Source organism: Octopus sinensis, linkage group LG3 (assembly GCF_006345805.1).
Source record: "Octopus sinensis linkage group LG3, ASM634580v1, whole genome shotgun sequence".
Lineage (NCBI taxonomy): Eukaryota > Metazoa > Mollusca > Cephalopoda > Octopoda > Octopodidae > Octopus > Octopus sinensis.
In genome coordinates, this window is record NC_042999.1 from 41,043,934 (window position 1) to 41,069,320 (window position 25,387).

General features: G+C 36.6%; 1 protein-coding gene across 2 annotated transcripts in view; it reads left to right on the forward strand.

Annotated features, from left to right (window-relative positions):
* LOC115209330 (inactive histone-lysine N-methyltransferase 2E-like) overlaps window positions 1–25,387 on the forward strand; it is a 519,705-nt gene that overhangs the window by 101,420 nt on the left and 392,898 nt on the right. For both annotated transcript variants that reach the window (XM_036500943.1, XM_029777691.2), the window contains exon 2: window positions 12,511–12,594. The gene's annotated coding sequence lies outside the window, so the exon portion shown is untranslated. The remainder of the gene's footprint in view (window positions 1–12,510; window positions 12,595–25,387) is intronic.

Sequence of the window (25,387 nt, forward strand, 5' to 3'; positions counted from 1 at the left end):
GTCCGGTATACTAACGATACTGCCAGCTCGCTTTTGGACATGAAAATTGTCGAATCCCTCTTTTTATTTGGTTGGTAATTAGCAGAATCTACACAGTGGAGATGAACCCCTTAACTGCACCGTTTGCTGAAAAATATAATGGCCAATACTGGTTTTTAGTGTCAGTTAAAATATTATTATATATCTCAAGAAAAGAAAAAGAAAATATATCCAAGGTCTGCTAAAAACTGAAAAACACATTTACTACTTCACTAAAAATAATCAGATTTACCTTTTTCCTAGTATTTCCGTCTTCTATTAGTACGCTTTTCCCAAAGATTTTTCGAATTTTTGATACTTGTTCTGGAACACCTCGTATTTACTTCACTTGTTCTCATAACGAATTTCTCCCAATATCTTCTATCTCCAGACAGATGGATTTTTAGTTGTTTGTTTTTCTTTTTAATTTTCTCTTCCGAACTGTAGGGTAGCCAGGGAGCGTGAATCGTTCTCTAGCCACCCGCCTCTTTAGATTAGGCCACTACGCATCTCGCCCTAACTAAAGTAAGGAAACATCTACTACAAGAATATTCTATTATTCTTTTATACCTTTCAACCCTAAGATTGTGGCAATGCTGGAGCATATTAAGCTCAAAAAAGCACAACGGCAAGTAACGACGCATCAGCAGGTGTGTTTTTCTGCTCCAGCTAGAGCTGGTTTGTCTATGCCTCAGAATTCTTTCTAGGCACTACATCTCTCAGATGACTCTCTGTCCTTCTATAATTTCAGCATATCCTTGTAGATGCCTAATGTCTCGTCTCAACACGTAGTTGAAACTTATGATGGACAACATCCTTCCACTCAAAGGAAACACCAATACATTGAGCGACTCTGATAAGCTATGCTTTTCTTCCTCGTTGCAGTGACAATGATCGAACCCACTGCAGTAGAACTGTTCTCCACAACTTGTGACCAATCTGTAACCTAAAATCACAAAAGTAAACCTTTCAGTAAAGAACATCATTTCAAGAGAAGAATATACTGTTGTAATTTTCGCTTGTAGTAGTATGATCAGTTATGTAGTTTTGTCATAAATTAAATATGGGCCCAAAATGGCAAACTCCAACGTTTTGTCACCTGTTACATTTTTGAGAAAGTTTTCATCAGAATTTCACCATTAAACAACTCTTAACTGACTCATTTTTTTTTTTTTTTTAACTGTCAATAGACAGGCTGCAAACATGCCATGATACATTGCGTCGAGCTCCTCAGATCGAATCCAACACTTTCTTTGTGTAGTTTTCATTCTTTTTTGTGGAAGGTCATCCAGATTTGAGATTATGTTTGGTGGTTGTGCTGGTGTCATCTTCCTTCTTTGTATGGCTCAAAAATCATTCTCGCTACAGACCTGTTGTAACATTAGAAAAGACTCCGTAGAAATATTCCTTTACTAGAAACAAAATTGTATACAAACATGTTGCTCTTCCAAATTTCACAATGACACACACACACAGATGTAAATTATATGACTACTTATATATATACTCACATATATACATAAATCTATCTATGTGTATGTGTATCTACTTATATGTAAATGCGCCCTTTTAAAGCCTAGCCAGGCTCATGGGCCCGGTTTCAATGGCGTATGTACTCCCCAGCTGGACGGGACGCCAGTCCATCGCAGCGTTACTCATTTTCGCCTGCTGAGTGGACTGGAGCAACATTAAATGAAGTGTTTTGCTCAAAAACACAACGCGTCGCCCGGTCTAGGAATTGAAACCACAATCTTACGATCATGATGCTGACACCCTAACCACTAAGACACACGCCTCCACCATACATACATACATACATACATATATATATATATATATATATATATATATATATACGTTTAAATATTTGTTGTGCAAATATATATATATATATATATATATATATATACGTTTAAATATTTGTTGTGCAAATATATATATATATATATATATATATATATATACACATACACACGCGTGCGCATACGTGTAGAACAAACACGACGAACGAGAGTGAATGAGAGAGAGAGAGAGAGAGAGAGAGATCGAAAGTGTGGGGGTGGTTAGAAATGGATAATCTACATACAATGATATGCTCTGAAACAGTCAAACATATACCTGTCTTCGCCTCTTTTCCGATATATATGCTAATTCTTCATGTCGGCGACTAGTCTGAAACAAACCCTGCTTCTAAATAATTGATTAGTCGATAGATATCATTTTCTTTGCCGATGTTGTTATCGTCGTGTCGTATTTGTTGCCATAGAAACGGTACAATGACTACAGGAAACATCTAATTACTGATCACTCACAGACTTCGATCTCACCTGTTTGCGAATCATTAAGGTGTATATTCATCAATCTTGACACATGCCAGTGTCTAGTTGTCCCACTGGTATAATGGAAAGTTTTATCTATAACAACAACTAAAAGTTGCATGCATACTTGACGAGAGCTATAAATATAATTGATAGAGAAAATTTAATGAGCCTATCTGAGTGGATAAAAGTAATTCAAAGAATATAAAAACAGCTTCAAAAAACTTTTACAACCAAAATTCTATTTGCTTTTCACTCTTATAACGTTAACCCTTTCAGAGTAATACTAGACATTCGTTTCTAATTGTTTAAAATCAAATATATCAGCTAGATAGATGTTTCTAAAGCTGAGTAACAGCATCTCCTTAGAGGGTTGTGAGCCCTAAGGGAGCGGCAAATTTCTCAATATTTTCAAAAGCCTTTAAAACATAACAATAAGGTGCAGGCATGACTGTGTGGTAAATAATTTACTTCCCAACCACTTGCTTCCGGGTTCAATCCCACTGCGTGACACCTTGAGCAAGTGTCTTCTGCTATAGTCTTGGGTCGACCAAAGCCTTATGATTGGATATTGTAGACGGAAACCGAAAGAAATCTGTCGTGTGTATATATATGTGTGTGTGTGTGTGTGTTTGCGTCTGTGTGTCCCCACCCACGGCTTGACAACCGGTGTTGGTGCGTTTACGTCCTTATTACTTAGAGGTTCGGCAAAACAACCGATAAAGTACCAGACTGAAAAAAGTAAGTATTGGGATCGATTCATTCAACTAAAATTCTTCGATCTAATAGCGCACCAGCATGGGCAAAGTTTAATTACTGAAACGAGTACAAAATAAAAGATAAAGAACAAGAGTTGGGAATTATCTAATGAGTTAAAAAAATCATGATTTATGATGCGCGGAGACCCAATGTATTTTCATTATTTAAGTCCTTAAGGTGGCTAGCTGATTAAATCGTTAGCACTCCAGACAAAGTGCTTAGTGGCAATTCGTCCTTCTTTAGTTTTTGCCTTCAAATTCTGCCGAGATCGATAAAATAAGAATCAGTCGCGCACTGAAGTCTTCGTAATCGACTAGACTCCCTCTACCAAAATTTCAAGCCTTGTACCTATTGTAGAAGGAATTATATGTTCTCGCCTTCTGCCAAATCTCCATAAAGATTGAACGTAGGAGATACTTGTCCGCGCAATAATCTTCAGAAGCAAAAAAAAAAAAAACCCCAGAAGAGTAGATATACTGAATAGGATATTATATAAACAAAGTATGCATAATGAACCACTGTGCAATATTAGTTACTTTTTGTAAGTGGCTGTTTTCCTTTCGCAAACCATAAAGAAGAGTCATTTGCAAAACCCCATCCAAAAGAAAGGTTTTACTGAGCTACAAGTAGAAAAAAAAGATTTTTTTTTAAGATTGTAAACAACTAGACTAGCTTAACCTGGAAAACATAAAACCTTTAACTGGGCTTTAGGCCAATTTTCAGCATAGCAACTCATCATTTCCTAAAAAATAAAAGATAAAAAAGTTTAAAATATTGAACTAGTATATGATAGCAGTTGATTCTTGTACCGGAATAATAATCTGCAATGATTAAGCAGCCAGGAATATTTATAAGAAGAATATATCCGTTTATATTTGAACAATCTTAGCCATCTTCTGATTGCTACTGGTTATTTTATAAGAAAAATATTACTTTAAAAGCTTTGTCATTCAACTTTTTTTATTGTACGAAATAATATGCTGAGAGATTAATCCGAAAATCTACTTCAAATTAAAATTGACACGCCACCTCAGACATAATGTCGATATCGTTTTCCGTTTCATACATTTTTTTCTTTGTATGTTTGCATTTATTTATCTATGTATCTTATCTGTTTTGCTTCCTTACGGCCTATCTATCTATCTATCTATCTATCTATCTATCTATCTATCTATCAATCTGTCTGTCTGTCTATATCTGTTTGTCTATCTCTTGATCGTTTGATCGTACTCTTTCTTTTATTATGTATAGACTTTTTAAAAATATTATATTTATACTAATTAATACAGACTAATACCTCTCAACTCTTATCAATAAAATCTGCTACCTTAAACATCTCCGAGTGTTATTGAAAGGCGACGATTATGAGTATCCAAAAATAAGAGATACTAATGATTCTCCTTGAGATAAATCTATTAATATTAATTAAAGCAAAATATATTTTGTTGAACCCAGCTAAAACCTCAGACGCGAAATATCACTTATTTCTTCTTATTTCCCCTATTATGAAAGGCTGCAATACTACAATCATCATTATACAGGCATCTGGTAGATACGATCATTAAATATTAAAGTGAGATAACAAATTTCATTCAACAGAAATTTCAATTGTGTCAGATGCACCTAGCTAATCATGACAGCTAATTAGGTACCTGAAAAATCAAATGATCATATCCTGTCATTACTATTGCTGGGAATTTCAGTGGCTACTTAGCAGCTAAAGGAATAGTCCACCTAGTTAGCTATAATTAGGTACTATTGTACGTGGTATAGTTCACTGCTGCACACAGCCATTACACTAAAATTAACGAGTGATATGTAGTGCTGACTTTGGCACTAAGCCACAGATTTACAGACGCGGTTATTGTCATGCTTTACTTAAGTAACATTAGTGTATTGTACTTATTATATCGATCTCAACACATGGCTAAATAGTTAGGGGTTTTCACTCAAAATTGTAAGGTCGTGCTTTCGATTCCCGGAGTAGGAGTTGCTTTGTGTTCTTGGGTGAAACACTTTGCTTCACGATTCTCTTCGGTCGCTTCTGCATCTGATACGTAGCACACTGTGCTGGACTGGAAGCACTCCGTCGGTTACGACGACGAGGGTTCCGGTTGATCCGAATCAACGGAACAGCCTGCTCGTGAAATTAACGTGTAAGTCGCTGAGCACTCCACAGACACGTGTACCCTTAACGTAGTTCTCGGGGATATTCAGCGTGACACAGAGAGTGACAAGGCCGGCCCCTTGAAATACAGGTACAACAGAAACAGGAAGTAAGAGTGAGAGAAAGTTGTGGTGAAAGAGTACAGCAGGGATCACCACCATCCCCTGCCGGAGCCTCGTGGAGCTTTAGGTGTTTTCGCTCAATAAACACTCACAACGCCCGGTCTGGGAATCGAAACCGCGATCCTATGACCGCGAGTCCGCTGCCCTAACCACTGGGCCATTGCGCCTCTACACTGTGCACCAGTAAAGGCAATGACGATTTGATAGTGCATATGCGTTAATGTGCAGCACGAACATTTGATCAAAAAAAAAAAGAAAGAAAAAAAAATCACTTTTCTGGTTATTCAACGGGAAACTGTGCAGCACTCATCTGTCGTTCACAATAGGAAAAGCCACAAATAAGACAAAAGAAAAAAGTAAAGAAAATATCGATCTCTGGCGTATTACTTTTGGCAGAAATGGAATTCAGATTTTAACATTTAGCATTTAAACGGTCCATATCTGGCCCAAATTATTCTACATTGATTTATGTTCAAAGTAGCCAGACCTGGCCTCTCATACTTACCACACAATATTATTCTCGAAATAAACAATCACACCACCGAAATATCGGTGCTATTAGATAATGTATTATTAATTCAAAATTATGTCAATAAATAGAATTACATTTGACCGAGTTATCTGAATGCGAAAGGGATAACGAAATAAAAACATTGCAACACTTTTACTCTGTTTCTTTGCCGTTTCTGTCTTTTCACCACACTGTTAGAGCTAAACATTAAAGAGTAACAAAGACAAAATATTGTCTCTAATAAATGGTTGACTATTAGAAAGTTAAGAACATTAATTACGCCAACAGGACCAGCCCAAGAACGCATCTACAATGTTCAAACAAATGAAAGAATTGTGTGCGATAAATGAAACCCCTCTATATAAATTTAATAAAGGACTAAAAAATTATCGCTGTTCGTTACGATAATTGTAAAAATTATGCTAAAGAATAATCCCTTTTGTGTAATTATTTGAAATACATATCAAAAATAAAACTTGATACTTATAGGCTCAAGGCCTTAAATTTGGTTGTCAATTTCATCGACTTAAGCACGTGACTGTTACTTATTTTATTGATCCCAAAGGGACAAAAGCCAAAGTCGACCTCAGCCTTATTTGAACAGAGGGCGTAAAGATGGGCGAAATGCTACTAAGAATTTTGTCCGTCGTGGTGACGATTCAGCCAGCTCGCTGCCTTGATATATGGCTTTAGATTTTGGCACAAGGCCAGCACTTTTGAGGGTTGTGGCAATTCGATTACATTGATCCCAGTATTTGAGTGGTACTTTACTTTATTGAACCCGAAAAAAACCAAAGGCAAAGTCGACCGCGATGGTATTTGAACTCGGAGCGTAAAGCGTAGAAAGAAATCCTATCAAGCATTTTCTCCAGCTTTCTAACGATTCTGCCGGCTCCCCGCCTAAATAAATATCCTACCTAGGTACAAGGTTTTATATTTTGTTGGAGGAAGTTAGACGAGTACATCGACCCCAGCTCTCATCTGGTACTTATTTCATATGAAAGGCAAAGTCGATCCCGGCAGATTCGGAACTCAGAACAGACGAAATGCCGCTACGCACTTCGTCTGGCATGTTACTTGCTTTAGTATATATTAGGAATAATGTCATTGGTGTGTGCATGTATTCACAAGAGAAGGGATTCTCGTGAATTAAATATCAATATTCTCTGTTCTAACTATGCTTCTTTATAAGACTGAAATTGCAGGAGCAATATTGGAAATATATTTGACCTCAATACATGCCTAGCACGTGACAAAAGTTAACGAGTGAGAGCGTAGAGGTGGCGTAATTAATATCACAAGACATTAAGACCACCACTCAGCCGTTTGTGGAAGTCCAGCACTTTCACTATTTCAATATTTATTCCTTACTTTGGTAATGACACTAATTTATAGGGAAGGAGTTCGGTCGATTGAATCGATACCGGTATATGACTTGAATTTATTTTATTGATCCCAGAGAGATAAAAGGCGAATTTTAGCCTGATGGGATTTAAAATCTGAAAGTAGAGTAATTGATAGACATTAGTGAGTTACCGTTTCTGCTATTCAATTATATTGTATTATTCAAATAATCAATCATACCAGAAATATATTGTTCGAGCATCCTTCTGTCGACAGTCAGCCAACGTTGTTATATTTCTGGGAAAAAAAGATGGAATAATCTAACGGATGGAACATACAACATTCCATCTGATAGTGCATGACTTGTGTGCAGTAGGTATGAATTTCAATAGCAGCCCTCCATGTGATAAATGCCATTAGATCCTAATATTTGGAATTATTGTGATCAGCAGGTAATGGATGAATATTGGCTGCGGGATTCCAACTCTTTACTATTCTTCTTGGTCAGAAGTATGACAAGAAGAACTAAGTCATCATTTAATTGTTTATCTAATCAATAAAGCTGTTCATTAATTTGTCACTCTAATACGGTCTATTGGTAAACAAGAGAGTTCTAGGAAAATATCTTTGACGTTTCACTCCTCGCGTATACTCTCTCCCACCTCTCTGTCTCTGTTATCTATCTGTCTGTCTTTTTTCTCTCATTCTCTATTTCTTTTCCTCTCCCTCCCTCCCTCCTTCCCTCTCTCTCCCTCTCATTCTGAACATTTCTCTAAATTACCTATACAAAATCTGAGATGCAAATAACAATGGTATCTCTACACATACTTATACAAACTCAAACATGTACATTTAGATGTTAATATAATATGCGTGTGTGTGTGTGTGTGTGTGTTTAAAACAGTATCAGAAAGCGCTGATCTGAAAGTCCAAATATCATAGTGACACAAATTCTTGTAAATATTTTAATTGCTTGAATTAGTAGGTAAGCAATGAAAACACAGTGACATTTTGATAACATGTTTGTAATCTTAACTGAAATAATAATAGACGTCAGTGACTTTGAAATCCTATAGCTGCATTTCTCTGAATCATTCTGCAGTATTTTCATTACCATGAATTCTAGGAGGTTGGGCTTAAAGCAACGTAAGTCTGACAAGTAACACACACACACACGCACACACACACACACACACACAACACACACACACACACAACACACAAACACACGCACACAAACACACACACACACACAAACACGCACACACACAAACACGCACGCACACAAACACGCACACACACAACACACACACACACACACACACACACACACACACACACACAGAGTATGTGTACATGCGTTATTTTCTCCAGCATCTGGTAATATAAACTTGTTTGTTCTTTTCAAGGCAAGTTAGATTTACATTTTACCCTATACAAGATTGATTTTGTTCTTTTTATTTAGCCTCCGTGTACCCCCCAATGCGCCCCCTTACCGAGCAGATTTATGACGAAATGTATTCAAACTGTGATGGTTCCGTCACCCTTTCTCTTGTAGCCATAGCTATTTGGTAAGAAGTTTGCTTCTCAGTCACATTGTGCTTGGTTCAGTCCCACTGTGTTGCTTCTACTATAGTCCTGTGCCTACCGAAGCCTTGTGAGTGCATTTGGTTGACGTAAACTGAAAAAATCTCGTCGTGTATGTGTGTGTGTGTGTGTATCTCTGTGTTTGTTTTCACACCACCACTTGGCAACCGGTATAGGTTTGTTTACGTCCTGTAACCACGTGGTTCCGGAATGAGATATCGATACAATAAGTACTAGACTTTAAGAAGTGTACTGGTTTGGATTTTTTCGACTAAACTTTTTCAAGGCGGTTCCACAGCATGGCTGCAGTCCAATGACTGAAGCAAATACAAAATAAAGTACAAAATGATAAAAAAGAGAAGACATTTTTACTTACGGTATTAAACGTCATGATGCTTGATAAGGTTTTAGCTGCTATACCCTGCAGGTCAAACGTTTGGCCGTAAGTGACTCTGCATGCAATTAAGAAACAGGAGTTCTTCGGAGGATTATGAAAATAACGAGATCTACTTTCTTAAACATAGGATTCATTCTGAGTTGATTTTTATGCTATTTATTCAATGCACCTAAACTTTAGTATTCAAAATATTCTGTGCTATTAAATTATCTGTTGCAGTAAAACTCGCGACAAATTGCTGTTGAAAACTCGCACAATTAAGTGACATACTAAGCGCTTTAGTATAATTCTCTCCGTTCTATATTTTATCACTTATTCCTTCCTACATTTCACAAAATAAATAACGTTAATACACTACCGCAAAATCTCTCACTTTTAATCTTTTCTGCTAAGACACTCCCGATGTCTATCTATTCAAAACAAGCCATGACGTAGCTTCTTCAGTTTGCTTAGGATCCAGAATTAATGTTTGGTCAATCTAGTTCACGATCACTATTTCGTTGTAAACATATAAATTAAAATACATCCTTCGTCGAAGCATGATCGAAAGCAGGATCCCGCTTTTTCTTCATAGACTATGCAGTCATCGTGTTTATGTAAGACAAATATATTTTATTAAATTTCCGTGAAGTATATCAATTTGGGTTAAGTGAAAAGTCAACATCAATCATTGTTAACACTTTATATATATATATATTGTGCGGTAGCTTGTAGATATAACAGGGCGGCAGACACAATGCTTTATCACATTAAATCATGCCATCTAAATTCTTCAATTAAATCCGCGAGTATTGATATAGAGGGGAAAATGACAGCCTATAAAGCATTGGGAGTAATTGCTCATAGATCATGAAATCCCATAAAGTACAGACGTTCAGCAATGATTTTGAGTATTACACTTTATTCTACGTCGCCTCAGTTCACTGGACTCTGTGGAGGCACATGGCCTAGTGGTTAGAGCAGTGAACTTGCGGTCGAGTGATCGCGGGTTCGAATCTCAGACTGGGTGATGTGTGTGTTTATGAGCGAAATACCTAAGCTCCACGCGGCCCCGGCAGAAGGTAATGGCGAACTTCTGCTGACTCTTTCGACACAACTTTCTCTCACTCTTTCCTCCTGCATCTTGTAGCTCACCTGCGACGGACCGGCGTCCCGTCCAGGTGGGGAACTTATACGCCAAGGAGACCGGGAAACCGGTCCTTATGAGCCAGGCATGACTCGAGAAGGAACAAACTGGGCTATTACAATTATCTGGAAAGATTATCTGTGATATTTCGGTGTCCTTTCCAGACTGAAACATATTTCTCATCAGCTTCTGGAATGGATATGGAGTTGAGATTTTAAATCTCTAGAGCTTTCTTAGTTCTGTACACCTCTTACTACTAAAGTTTTTACCGTTGTAGATCAGTTGTCTAGTTGTGAGTTCAGATCTCACTTGGGCTGAATTGATTAAAAAAAAAAATACTCATAATAACATCACCAACTGTTTCTATTTAAACGAACGTCTCTATGAAGTTATTACGAGTATTATTAAAATCGCTATCAATGTATCATAATGTATATTCATTGTTAACAGGAAATTAATGCGAGACAGTCTCTAGTGGATATGCAGAGGTTATTTTTGATTTATTCAGTTGCATACGATGAACATATTTTCTGCTCGATGGTTATTCGCAGCATCAGTGATTGCACAATTAAGAATTTCATATATTGGAGGCGATAAATCTTGTAAGACATATGCCAGCGAGTATGCACCGTTGAGAAAGCCCAGCAAGGCCGAAATGCGTTTGGTGTTCTTTCGCTAATCGCTGCTGGACCGATTTTTAAAATCTCTTTTTGTTACATGTATAAATATATATATATATATACTAGCAGTATCGCCCGGCGTTGCTCGGGTTTGTAAGGGAAATAACTATATAAGCATTTTTAGAGATGTAAAGTATAACAGCCATCTCAATATGGCTAACCACAAAGGGGGGGGGGTTACTGTAGCTTTTTACGTTATGAGATTTAATAATACATTTTTAAAGAGTTCCTTTCCTTATATAATAGCAAAAAAAAATGCATTAAAATGGAAAAAAATGATGGTAAATTATTTTTAAAATCGTAGACTCATCGTAGACACGCGCTAATACCTAGAAGGGCTCGATATGAATCACGACTATAAGATACCCGGTTTTGGTTAAACTGCACCGCAAAATGTGGGACTAGTTAGGAATCTAAATCGTAGGAGACAGACACACAACTTCACTTTTATATATAAAGATATAACCCCCGTGCCGTCAAAAATGATGGCTAATTGTAGTATTTTATATATAAAGTAGAAAACCAAGATTTTGTTTTAATAGTTCCTTTATTACAATTTTTTTGTGAAAAATCTATCGGCAACTAACATCTTTACCTGCTTGTTTCCTTCAAAAGAATTTTAAAGTTTTCCTTTCTTCTTGTTCGACTTAAGGCCATATAGAGCTGGCTATGACTAAATACGGTAGCTGGCTAGTAAATACCAAATACATAGAGTTGAAACGATGCTTGATTTTAATTCTCAGCGGTGAATGTTAATCACCCCATTTCCATTGAGAGCGCACGCAATCACACGCACAGAAACACATACACATGCATGCACATACACATAACCCTCTTTTACATACACACACATATATTCAAGCAGAGTTGAAATGCTGTTTGATTTCTTTTTCAGCGTACAATTTTCATCATCCCACTATCAAGTATGACATCGCCCCTTCCTTCCTTATTCATCTATCACCCTTTCCTTTCTCATTTATAAACACAAGAGTATTATTATCGCAGATTATCTCGGTAACAATGGGAGCTGTGAAAAATACAAAGCCCAGCAACACCACCGGATCATTCTACACACCCGTGTAATTTTTCGCGCAATTCCACCCAGCCGTTTGACCATGAATTCCAAGACAAGAAAATATACAAAAAAGAATCGCTCATGTCAAATTTATATGTATATATGACTATGAGTGTATATATATATATATATATATATATATATATATATATATATGTTGTATTTTTAACTATACCACATCCATGTGAGATGTTTTATCGTGAATGAAATTCGCAGTAACGTGCCTTTCGGCAGTGCTTCTACATTCAGTATGATACATATACTGCTAATTTAATTTAATATTGCTTCATTTGCATACATCGAACAATTGTTATTAGTATTTATATCATGCGTTGCTCTTTTTCTTTCTTTCTTTGTCTCTTTCTTTTGTGAAGTATTTAATTTTTTTCTTTTAATTTAATTACAGAAACGCAATTTTTGACCATTGGATACCTTGAAAAATTAGAAGTGTAAAAGTTCCTACCCTGCGATTATTGAAGATGGATTTTAGGTATGTCAGATTCATTATTTACATATCAACAGGTCAGCAGTTTTGAGGGGAAGTGGTTATTCGATGCCATCAACACCTGCCCTTAACCAATACTATATTTTATCGATTCTTGAGGAATTGAAGTATTGTTAACCTCTGCAAGATTTAAACTCAAAATTTTAAGATTTGTTTGAAATACTGCCGTTTAATTCTCTCATGCTCTTACGATTCTGCCAGTTCGCTATCATAAAAATGATAAGGTTTTAAAATTTTGCATAAGTCTAGCAAATTTAGGGGAAGTGGGGGAAGTCGATTGCTTCGCTTCCAATGTTCAACTTGTACTTATTTTATCAACCTTGAAAGTATAGTAGCCAACGTTAAACGTTGGCGGGATTTGATCTAATTTATAAAGATCCGAGAGAGATGCTGTTAAGCACCCCACCACCGACTCTATAACAATTCTGCCAGCTCAATAATGGTAATAATAATTATATAAATTTCTGTTTAACTGTCGTTGAGGACCGTACTAAGACGAAGTGTATAAGAAAACAACAAATGTATAGAAATGCACAGGGTATCTATAAAACCACTACACGTTTTATAAATAGTAAGAGTGTCGGATCAATAGCAGCAATAAGGATATATTAATAAATAGGTAAATAATAAATGGCAATAATAGTACAAGACAAACAAGAACCAGAGCAAGATCGCCAAAATGGGTTCTTAATCACGTAGCGTGAATCGGGGCATCTCACACGCAAACCTGATTTTTTTCTGATATATGAAATCCATTATCTTTGAGTTCTAGATAGCAGCCTAAATTCTCACCGTTAATTTGGGCTAATTTAGCGACATCAGTGTTACGACTCTCATCAGTACGACATTACTTCATAATTCACTGCATTGTCGTTCTTACCCTCTCTGTTTTTTTTCTTCTCTCTCTCTCATCTCAATTTTCTTCTCGAATGATAGATAGTTAAAGAAGTTGAGGGTTAGTCTAAAAAGGAAAAGCTGTAAATCCTCAGACATTTCAACTACTTCTACCGCCAAAACCACCGAGCAAAGATGATAAACGTAGGCGTTTCTATGATCCTAATGATGCAGTTGATTGATTGACAGCCGAATCTATCGTGCACGTGATAATAGCTACACTAGCATTAGAGTGATAAAAAGTGATTACGATGATAAGGGGAAAGAGGAGAAGGAGGGGCGGGGAGGTTTCTATATTTTGAATGAAATTTAAATCGTTTTGACAACAATAATTGCCTATGATATCATCGATCCGGCATGCGGATGATACGCTCATAACATGAATGTACCGTTTACTGCAGGAGTGGCTGTGTGGTAAGTACTTTGCTTACCAACCACATGGTTCCGGGTTCAGTCCCACTGCGTGGCATCTTGGGCAAGTGTCTTCTGCTATAGCCTCGGGCCGACCAATGCCTTGTGAGTGGATTTGGTAGACGGAAACTGAAAGAAGCCCGTCGTATATATGTATATATATATATATATATATAGACATGTATGTTTGTGTGTCTGTGTTTGTCCCCCCCCCAACATCGCTTGACAACCGATGCTGGTGTGTTTACGTCCCCGTCACTTAGCGGTTCGGCAAAAAGAGACCGATAGAATAAGTACTGGGCTTACAAAGAATAAGTCCCGGGGTCGGTTTGCTCGACTAAAGGTGGTGCTCTAGCATGGCCGCAGTCAAATGACTGAAACAAGTAAAAGAATGTGTTTTGGCTATTTACATTTTGAGTTCAAACCCGACGAAGTGAATTTTGCCTTTCCTTTCTCTTCGTTCGATGAAATGAAATAGCAGTCACATATTAAGTCCTTCTGATCGGCTACCTTTCAAATTACTGGACTTGTCTCTATATTAGAATATTTGTTGCAAACAAACCGGTTATTGTTTATTTAACACCTCTACTCTAGTAATAGTTTGTGGCTCAAAACGATATCTTATCTTGCTGTATTTGATTACGGCGAGCTGGCAGAATCGTTAGCACACCGGGCGAAATGCTTAGCGTTACGTCTGCCGATACGTACTGAGTTCAAATTTCGCCGAGGTCGACTTTGCCTTACATTCTCTCGGGGTCGATTAAATAAGTACCAGTTACGCACTGGGGTCGATATAATCGACTTAATCCGTTTGTCTGTCCTTGTTTGTCCTCTCTGTGTTTAGCCCCTTGTGGGTAGTAAAGAAATAGGTATTTGTTTACGTTCTTATAATGTTTTGAATCCAAATTGCAGAACGGATGACATTATAATTCGCGCAAACATCCAATGAGCACCAATGATATGCCAAGATCAATTGAAATGACTATCTCTGCGTGCAACAGTCGGTTATATACAATCGGTTGAGTGTCGGGCCAAATTCCATGTGGTATACACAGTTATGTTGTTTGGCGGGCAACGTTCCAATTTAGCCAATGCTATTTTATCTTTCTTGAGGCCCCCATAAGTAAATTTCAGTTAAGTACTACCACAAATATCTGATCTTGTGCTCAGATTAGAAATCATTCAGAATCGTTAGACCGCTGAACAAAATGCCTTGCTGTATTCGTTCCGGTACTTTATGAATGCGAATCCTGCTGAGATCAGCTTTGCTTTTCAGCTTTGAAGCGACGACCAACTGTCGACAGGGCTCAACTTAATTAATTAACACTTCCTCTCAGCTTCTGGCCTGGTAATTACGTTTCAAATCATCACCGTCATTATCGCCGTAATCATCATCATCATAATCACAATCATCATCATCATCATCATCATCATATGTATGTATGTGTATATATATATATATATATATATATATATATATATATATATATATATATATATGAATGAATGAATGCATATGTATACATGTATGATATATACATATGTTTGTCATGATATTGGATTCTGTATATTTTATATAAACATATACTGGTTCGGGCAACAAGTAATCAAATTCGTGTGTGCAAATTAAAACATTATTTCGTGCCTTCATCCTTACACTTCTTCAGACCATCATGATCATTGACGTAGATAGACACATTCATAATTATATCTTCATTCTAACTATTCTGAAATGGCAATAGAATTTTTAATATAAAAAAAATGTATTTAAGCATTTTAGGAACATCGATAATTAATATGAGGGATACATTTATATTACACTAATACAAACTAAAACAAAAAAACTGTTTGAAAGTATTAATTCCGTGACTAAATTCCAATTCGAGCATATGTACATATGTATTTAACACATGTGATGATAAATAGAAGCTTTAAAGTTAGTACCGTTTTGTTTTACTAAAAGAATATAAATAAAAATATAAATATTGAGTCATCCCATGAATAATGCATTTTTCAATTGCATGAACTAAAAGTCAGAGAGGGACCTGCAGCAACTTGCTATAAAAGAAGGTAGTAATGTAACCTTGTACTTATTGTTTGTGCAAGTTTTGAAGAGTGCTGTTCGATTTTAAGAGTTATTTTTGCAAAGCTATAGTGACAAAGTAGCATATTCAGCATATTTTGCTTTATGAGTTCAATAAAGGCAACAACGTAGCGGAAAGTGCGAAGAATATTAATGCAGTATATGGGGATTGGGCAATAAGCATAAACCAGTGTCAACAGTGCTTTCAGAAATTTCGTGCCGGAAACCTCATCCTAGTAGACGTGCCTCGGCTTGGAAGATTTGTAGAGCTCGACGAGGACGTCCTGCTGGAACAAAATCCCATCGTAACTATTGAGGAACTAGCAGAGAAGCTTGGATTTGGTCATTCAACCATTCATTGACACCTGCGTGCCATCGGAAAAGTCAGCAAATTGGGTTAATGGATTCCTCACAAACTCTCCGAGTCTAATCGCGCGCAAAGAGTGAATACGTGCTCTTCTTTGCTGTCACGTCTCACGAATGAACCTTTTTCGGATTGAATAGTAACTAGTGGCGAGACATGAGTTCTCTATAAGAATATCAAGCGCCGAAGACAATGGGTAGAGAAAGGAGAAACACCGGCACTCCAAGCCAAAAAAGGTTTTTACCCACGTAAGGTGTTGTTATCTGTTTGGTGGGATATGAAAGGTTTAGTCCACTTTGAACTTTTTAACCCAAACCAAACGATAACAAGGAGATCTATTGCTAGTAGCTTGAGCGGCTTAAGTTAGCGCTAGAAAATAAACGAACATCTTTGGTTTCAAGACGAAATGTTTTCTTCCATCATGATAATGCTCGGTCATATACAGCGAGTATGACATTCCAAAGGCTGGAGAAGTTTCAGTGGGAAACGATGTTCCACCCACCGGACATTGCCCCACCTGATTATCATTTATTCTGCGATCTTCAAAATCATTTGGACGGAAAAATATTAATTCTGTAGACAAGCTAGAACAGTACTGCAGGAATATTTTTCGTCAGGGACAAATGAATTTTAGAAGAGAGGCCTTGCAAGTCTACCAGAGATGGAAGAGCATTGTAGAAAATGAAGGAGAGTATATTTTAGATTTAAAAAAGGACTTTGCTTATCTTAATTTTGAATAATAAAAGTACAGAAAATCCGCATTATTTATGGGATGACCCAATATATGAGAATCACATTCTGTTAAGTTTTTTGCATCAGAGTTAGTAGTTCTTAATTTTAATTCTGTTAATTGCATAATTGTATTTTGTTAAATGAAAAATAATTCTCGAATCACCTTTTAATTAACCTCAAAGTTGTCAGCTTTAGTGGATCGATTAAACACACTGTAAATATTCTGTTTGTTTTCCATTTCCTGAACTTCGATAATTCTTGACTGTTTACTTAACTAATACTTAAAGAATATGCTAATTTTGTTTACACTGAAGAACTATAATGAAATGTTAGCGATAATAATTAGGCGGTTCCAATGCATTTAGTTATTTATTCAGTGAATGAACTGATTCCTGAAGGCGTGTGATTTATAAATAACGGTGTTGGGCTAGCAATCATTAAATTTGGCGTTCGATTCCTGAACATGGTAGTGTATTGTGTCTTTGAGTAAGGTTCTTCATTTCACGTTGTTCTAGTAAATTTCGTGGATAACGGGTACCAGCGGCAATTGGTGTGCTTGCCTTAGACGTACTAGTGTCTCGTTGATGACTAAGCATTCAATCCCGTTGATAAAACCCATGTTAGGTACATTCGTTAGAAAGACCGCCAAAGATACCACTTTGGTTATCTGAGATGTGCAATTAATACCTGACTTGGTTTAACACTAACACTATTAAACGTATCGCTGCCCTTATCAGATTTTACTACCCTGCAAGATTTTAGGTCAAGTCTCTCGTCTCGTTTTTCCCGACACAAGTGCTAGAGTCTCTGGAAAATCATAGGCGTTTCGCTTTCCCTCATTGGCTATCACAATGAAACAAATTGTTTTACACCACTTCATTTCATTTCTTATATATATATATATATATATATATATATATATATATATATATATATATAAACATAAACAATAACAGAGACTGAACACTTTCCATTCTTTTCTTACACAAATATTTAATATTTTTCAATGATCAAAAAGAAATCAATGCGATTTGTTATTAAAACAGCTACAAAGAATCTAGAACAACGAACTGAATTTCATTCCGAGAGCAAATTTTACCGGGCTGCACTTTGTCACTATTATCTCAGATATAACAGATTGCAGCAGATAAAAAAAAAGTAAACGGTATTGTTCCAAATAAAAGCGGCGAGCTGGCAGAAACGTTAGCACGCCGGGCGAAATGCTTAGCGGTATTTCGTCTGCGTTACGTTGTGAGTTCAAATTCCGTCGAGGTCGACTTTGCCTTTCATCCTTTCGGGGTCGATAAATTAAGTACCAGTTACGCACTGGGGTCGATGTAATCGACTTAATACCTATGTCTGTCCTTGTTTGTCCCCTCTGTGTTTAGCCCCTCGTGGGTAATAAAGAAATAGGTATTGTTCCAAATAAAAAAAGGCAATATTTGAAAGTTGTTGTAGGTTAGCTCTATACGAACTGTAGCTGAGCAGACATACAGATGACGGCCTTTTAAGAACTGGTCAGCCTTATAAGAACTGGCCAGCCTTATCATTTATTGGATAGGGTATCGAGAATCTTAATCTACGTGACTTTGTTTCGTTAAACAATATAGTGCGATTTAAGTAAGATGTAGTTGCTATTTCCAGAAATACACGGAAACCCGTAGAAGCACAATTGTTGGTTCAGAATGCGATATCACTGTTTGGTTGGTAGGTTGGTATTGATTCTCTGTAGAGGTTAATTAGATTCAGTTATATAGCTGCTCTCTTGCATCACTAATGCCATAAAGAAAATTTATGAATATCCTACTAACTCATTTTCCTCGTCTATAAATTTTGTCTTTGTGCTTATGTAACAAAGAAATATTCTGACAATAGAGAATGTTCTAGGATTGATTTATCCTTTTATTGAACGACTACGTGAACGGGTTCTATTTCCTGTTACATCATCAATGCACAAGAAAAAAAGGCATGAACGTCACAGCTTCTCTCATACTCATTTCCTCAACCTTGAAATCTTTGAATGCAAGCTTTTATGTTAAACAATCACTCACTTATGGTTTAGACATTAGCGAAATTATTAGTCTTTATATATTTTTGCTGGAATTTTGGAATTGCTTATTGCTTGCAACTTTACATGAAAGCACCACAGGTAGTCTGTTCATACAACATCTGAAAAACATTTAAATTCAAACCAGACTTGGAAGCAATCATCATTATAACAGTGGGAAAGCATGTAATCAATCACCGTGCATTTTCTGATTATGCACCAGTGAGAATTTTTTTTTTGTTGGTTCTGTTAGATATAAATATGAAATATAGACACGTATTGTAATATAAAAATACCGTCAGACAAGTCAGCGGCAAATAACAACATACGAAACACATTCACATAAATTCAGAAATAACATAATAGCATTTATGCATACAAACTTACTTACATACACACACACAGGCACGTGTGTACACATGCTTGATTGTAAGTATTATTGCGAATATCTGCACGCCTTTCTTCTGTACGTGTGTATAATTTAAAGACGTAGCCATGACTGTATGGTTGTGAAGTTTGCTTGGATCTACGTGATTTCAGGTACTAGTTCAATCCCACTGTGCAGCATCTGGGAAACTTGGGAAAGCGTTTTCTGTTATAGACTTGAAAGTGGATTTGGTTGAGAAATATACATATGTTGACCCATTAATCCCAACGCATTTTTTCTCTTTCCGTTTTTTTTCTCGTTCTCTCGCCATTTTTTCTCTCTCAATGCTTTTTGTGGAAGAGCGTAGGCTTGAAACGTCAAAGACTTTTCCATTCTTCCAGAGCGTCAAACTAATGCACCTGCTCGTTGTTCCTCCACCTGTTTTTGTCTTTCGTTTTCTATAAATTTGAACTATATATATATAGATAGATACACACACACACACACACACACACACACGTACACACAAACACACACACACACACACACACACAACACACACACACACACACTATATATATGTATATATATATATAGCCTGAGTGTGTCTGTGTGAGCGTGCATCTCTCTACACCCTCGGCAACAAATAGTGTTGAGTTCATTATGTCCCTCTTAGTGATTTGGTAACAACAGACAATGGAATAGGTACTTATCCAGCGACGAGTTTTTCAAATTAGTTCTTGAAGGCAGAGCCCCAGCATAGATATAATTCGATGACTGAAACAAGAAGAAAATGACATACAAACACACAAACACACAAACGCATACACACACGCTCACTCGTACGTGCGCGCAAACAATTGCAATTTGGGATGCTGTTTGGGCGTCGTATATAGTACGCAGAGATATTCCATACAGGCGCATGATGCGTATTCAAATTAACGTGACCTGGTCATCACAGACATCGGTCACTTCGGGTATCATCAGCTGATATATATAGATTCATATTTATACATGCGAGTATGTCTGCCTGCTTGTCTGTCTATCAATCTATCAACACACACACAGACTCACGTCTGTGTTGTGTATCGAAATGTATATATATTGGGTTGTCCGGAAAATTCGTGCCGATTTATAATAGCTTACCTTTCGACTTATTTTAGAACATCGTTGAGTCCATAAAATAGGATTTGACTACACTTCTATTTAGAGAACAGTTTAAGCTATCTTTTCGTCTTAATTCTATAACCCTTTAAAATGGAAGATAAGAAAGTTCATTTCGGCACTTGATGCTTTGAGAACGAGACAAAAATTGCTGCAGCTCGGCTGGGATGTGTTACCCCCACCCTCCATATTCACCAGATATTGCTCCTTCGGATTTTCACTTATTCAGGTGTCTGCAGAATAGTCTTAATGGTAAAAATTTCAATTCCTTGGATGATATAAAAAGATACCTTGATGAATTATTTGCCATGAAACCACCTCAATTCTGGGAAGAGGGTATTTTCAAGTTAAAGGAAAGATGGAGACGAATTGTGCAACAAAATGCTTCATATTTCTTTGATTAAAAATGTAATGGCAAGTATTTATTGACCGTTTTCTTTCCTTTAAAAATCGGCATGAACTTTCCGGACAACCCAATATAAGTGTATGTATGTATGCATGTATGTCTGTCTATCTATCTATCTATCTATCTATCTATCTATCTATCTATCTATCTATCTATCTATCTGTCTGTCTGTCTGTCTGTCTGTCTGTCTGTCCATCTATCTATCTGTCCATCTATCTGTCCATCTATCTATCTGTTCATCTATCTATGCATGCCATATATTGTTGCTTCCTTTAGATAATGTATGCGCGCGTGTGTGTGTGTGTGTTTGTGGGTGGGTGGTAATTCTTTTTTTTTTCTGTTAAAATGAATTTCTTTAATATGACTCTAGGTTAAAACATGTGTAGAACATTTCCTGTCTGCGACGGTGGTACGTTTGTTACTACGGGTCACATCGGAGACTGCAAAGAGATATGCTTCGTTACGTTTCTTCTATCTATTACTGGCAGGAATGCTTCGTACTCATATCTTCCACATTTACAAAGAATGAAATTCTATTCAAACATTGGGGTGTAAATCATACAGAGCTCCTCTCTTTACATGTGTAAACTCTCTTCTCATCTCTTCTGACTGTATCTCTAGCAGGTTCTGTTCGACTTGTAACATCTTTTTGTAGTTACAGTACGCATTAATTTAGTTTTTAACCTGTTCTTTGTACATGTTCTATGTACATGTCCATGTATCATTTCTTTAGAAATTTAACTTTCTGGAAAATATAACTGAGCGACTAATACTTGCTACTTTAATCTGTAGTGTGAAGGCACGTGAAATAGCGAATGACTGTTTGGATCTGGACCGTAAACTCATGAGTTCGAATCCTGTGCGGGAAGGCACATCTTGTCCTTGAGCAAGATACTTCATGTCACTTTCACGATCTTATAATATTCTTTTATTCTTTTACTTGTTTCAGTCATTTGACTTCGGCCATGCTGGAGCACCACCTTAAAGGGTTTTAGTCGAAGAAATCGACCGCAGGACTTGTTCTGTGTAGGCCTAGTACTTATTCTATCGGTTTCTTTTACCTAAAACACTAAAATCTGTTGTCAAGCGATGGTGGGGGTCGGACACACACACATACGCACACACACACGCACGCACACACACATATATGCAAACACACACATGACAGGGGTCTTTCAGTTTCCGTGTACAAAATCCATTCAGAAGGCTTTGATCGGCGGAGGCTACAGTAGAAGACACTTTCCCAAGGTGTCATGCAGTGGGACTGATCCTGAAACCATGTAGTTGGGAAACAAGATTCTTACCACACAGACACGCCTGCACATTCCCTCTATTTGCTATTTCTAACCCCAAAACCCGTTAATGCTATATCGTACAGAGAAATAGAACTCATTATTATACGTTATTGCCTTTCGTGCAATATACGAGTAATATGTATCTGGAATACTCAAAATTATGTGTTTTTCTAGCCAGTCCTTTTGAAATATAGAGAAGAATGTTATTTTTACCATTGGAATTAATATTGATATTATCGTTTTTCATTCAGTTTCATGTAGCCTGTTTCACTCTAAAGTGCACGTTCATGTTTCATATTCTTGGAGTTTGTGCTGCATTCTGTTTTGTTGCTATTGTTGTTTTTGTTGTTGTTGCTATTAAGGCGGCGAGCTGGCAGAAACGTTAGCACGCCGGGCGAAATGCTTAGCGGTATTTTGTCTGTCGTTACGTTCTGAGTTCAAATTCCGACGAGGTTGACTTTGTCTTTCATCCTTTCAGGGTCGATAAATTAAGTACCAGTTACGCACTGGGGTCGATGTAATCGACTTAATACCTATGTCTGTCCTTGTTTGTCCCCTCTGTGTTTAGCCCCTTGTGAGTAATAAAGAAATAGGTATTTCGTCTGCCGTTACGTTCTGAGTTCAAATTCCGACGAGGTTGACTTTGCCATTCATCCTTTCGGGGTCGATAAAATAAGTACCAATTACGCACTGGGGTCGATATAATCGACTTAATCAGTTTGTCTGTCCTTGTTCATCCTCTCTGTGTTTAGCTCCTTGTGGGTAGTAAAGAAATAGGTATTTCGTCCCTCGCTCCGTTCTGAGTTCAAATTCTGCCGAGGGCGAATTTGCCTTTCATTCTTTCGGATTCGATAAAATAAGTAGCAGTTAAACACCGGGGTCGATGTAATCAATTCATCCTCTTCCCCAAAATAGCTACCCTTATTACAAAATTTGAAACCATTATTATTATTATTATTATTATTATTATTATTATATTATTATTATTATTATTAGTGTTGTTTTCAAATTTGTGTTCGTCGCGTATACGTCTCGCGGTATGGCTCCGAGTAAATTTAGATAATTAACATGTTTTGCTGGATACATTCTCCTCTCTTTTTTGAATATTTTTTTCAAATAGCAGGATTCGGAGCTATTGAACTTTTTTTTTTTTACTGTTCTAAGGATAGACAAGATGTCTGTCCTTTATTTTCTTACATTATTCTTTTCTTTCATTTTTCGAAATATAGTCTTCTGTTTGTAACCTGCTGAGCATGTCTTCTTTTAGAAGAATTTCAGTAAAAGATTTTTAACAAGAAACGAAATAGCACTAAAACACTCAAAAGTAAATGGCAAGATAATTTTCGACTACACAAAAATGCAATTAAAAAAAATGATAAACAGATATACGGATGAATATTGTAATCATGTTGTGAGATCCGCTCACAAGCACAGACCGTTCACAATTTGACATCTGAAAACCCAAAATATTCACAAGAGTAAGAGAAATACAGTGATACCTCGCAGTACAAGTTTAATTCGTTCCACGATCAAGCTCGTCTTACGATTTACTCGTTTTACAAATCAATTTTCACCTATGCAATTAACTAAAATATGATTAATACGTTCCAGCCCCGCAAAACCACTCAAAATCAATTTTTTTATGGGTTTTAAAACAGAAAAAATTGGAGTTACAATTAAAAGGACCATTATACAATTATAACAAATAGAATGCAAAAGAAATATATAAATTGGTTTTATTAACTGAATTACCTTAATGATGGGACGATTTGTGTGCTCGTACAGTGAATTTTCGCTCGTATTTCAAGACAAAAATTCACAAGAAGTCTCGGCTCGTACAGCAAATTACTCGTACAGTGGTGCACTCGCACTGCGAGTTTCTACTGTACGAGCAATAAAAACGATAACGGAACTTGTGTTATATTAACCCTTTGATTGTTGAAAGCATTTTCAAAAGTTTGTCCTAAACGTTCATGCTTGTTTTATACGTTCTGAGGAATATAAAGAGTTCCTTTCATATGTTCCAAATTATAAATTACTCTGATGGTTGAATAGAAAATGGGAATCTGTATAATATTTGCGGCATAGATGCCAGGGGAATGTTTCGTGTCACGAGATTAATTCCGTCCTTGTAAATTTGCTCGCCTCGAGATAAAATTTGAAAGTATTAAAGACGACGAACTGGTAGAAATTCCACCACGCCGGACAAAAAGCCTATAGGCATTTCTTCTGGTTTTATGTTCTAATTTCAAATTCCGCAGAGTTTGACTTTGCCTTTAATTTTTACGGGGTCGATAAAGTAAGTAGCACTTGAGCACAGAGGTCGGTGTAACGGGCTTCTCGATACAATTACTGGCCTTGAGCCAAATTTAGAAAGAATCATTAAATCTATAAATAAATATATTCAGTAAAGAAACGATTGTTGCAATCGATATTTTTATTATTATCATTCGGATGTTGAAAGGCTTCATTTATGTCTTTCATGGCGCATATATAAACAACCTGTATTTTTTTTTGTTTGAGAGTGTGTTGGAATGTTCTCTCTTTTGGGGGAGATGTTTGAGCTTCGACTAATTAGCCACTTTTTATACTTTTCCTTAGACGTTATTGTGTTCTTGTCGATGTCTATGTCCACTGGAATTGCATGTATTGTATTTGAAGGTGATCGTGTATAATGTGTTCTGCGTCAGTCACATTATATTGTTTGAGTTAAACGTAGAATATGGGGTTCTGAAGGTTGTGTTATTATATTCACTTGAGTCAAATACATATCGTACTTAATAAGACTATACATTTGATTTGCGCATATTTTTGACTGATGGCCATAAGAAATTAAAAAATTTTTGTTATCATTTCCCTATATTTATATTATGATTTGTACCATATCCAAAATAATTTCTGTATAATCAAAGCCGATATAAATGTTGTTTGTTTGTTTGGTTGGTTTGTTTCTCCGGTCACGCTTTACATCGTATAAAGAGGAGCAGCAAGAGAGAGAGAGAGAGAGAGAGAGAG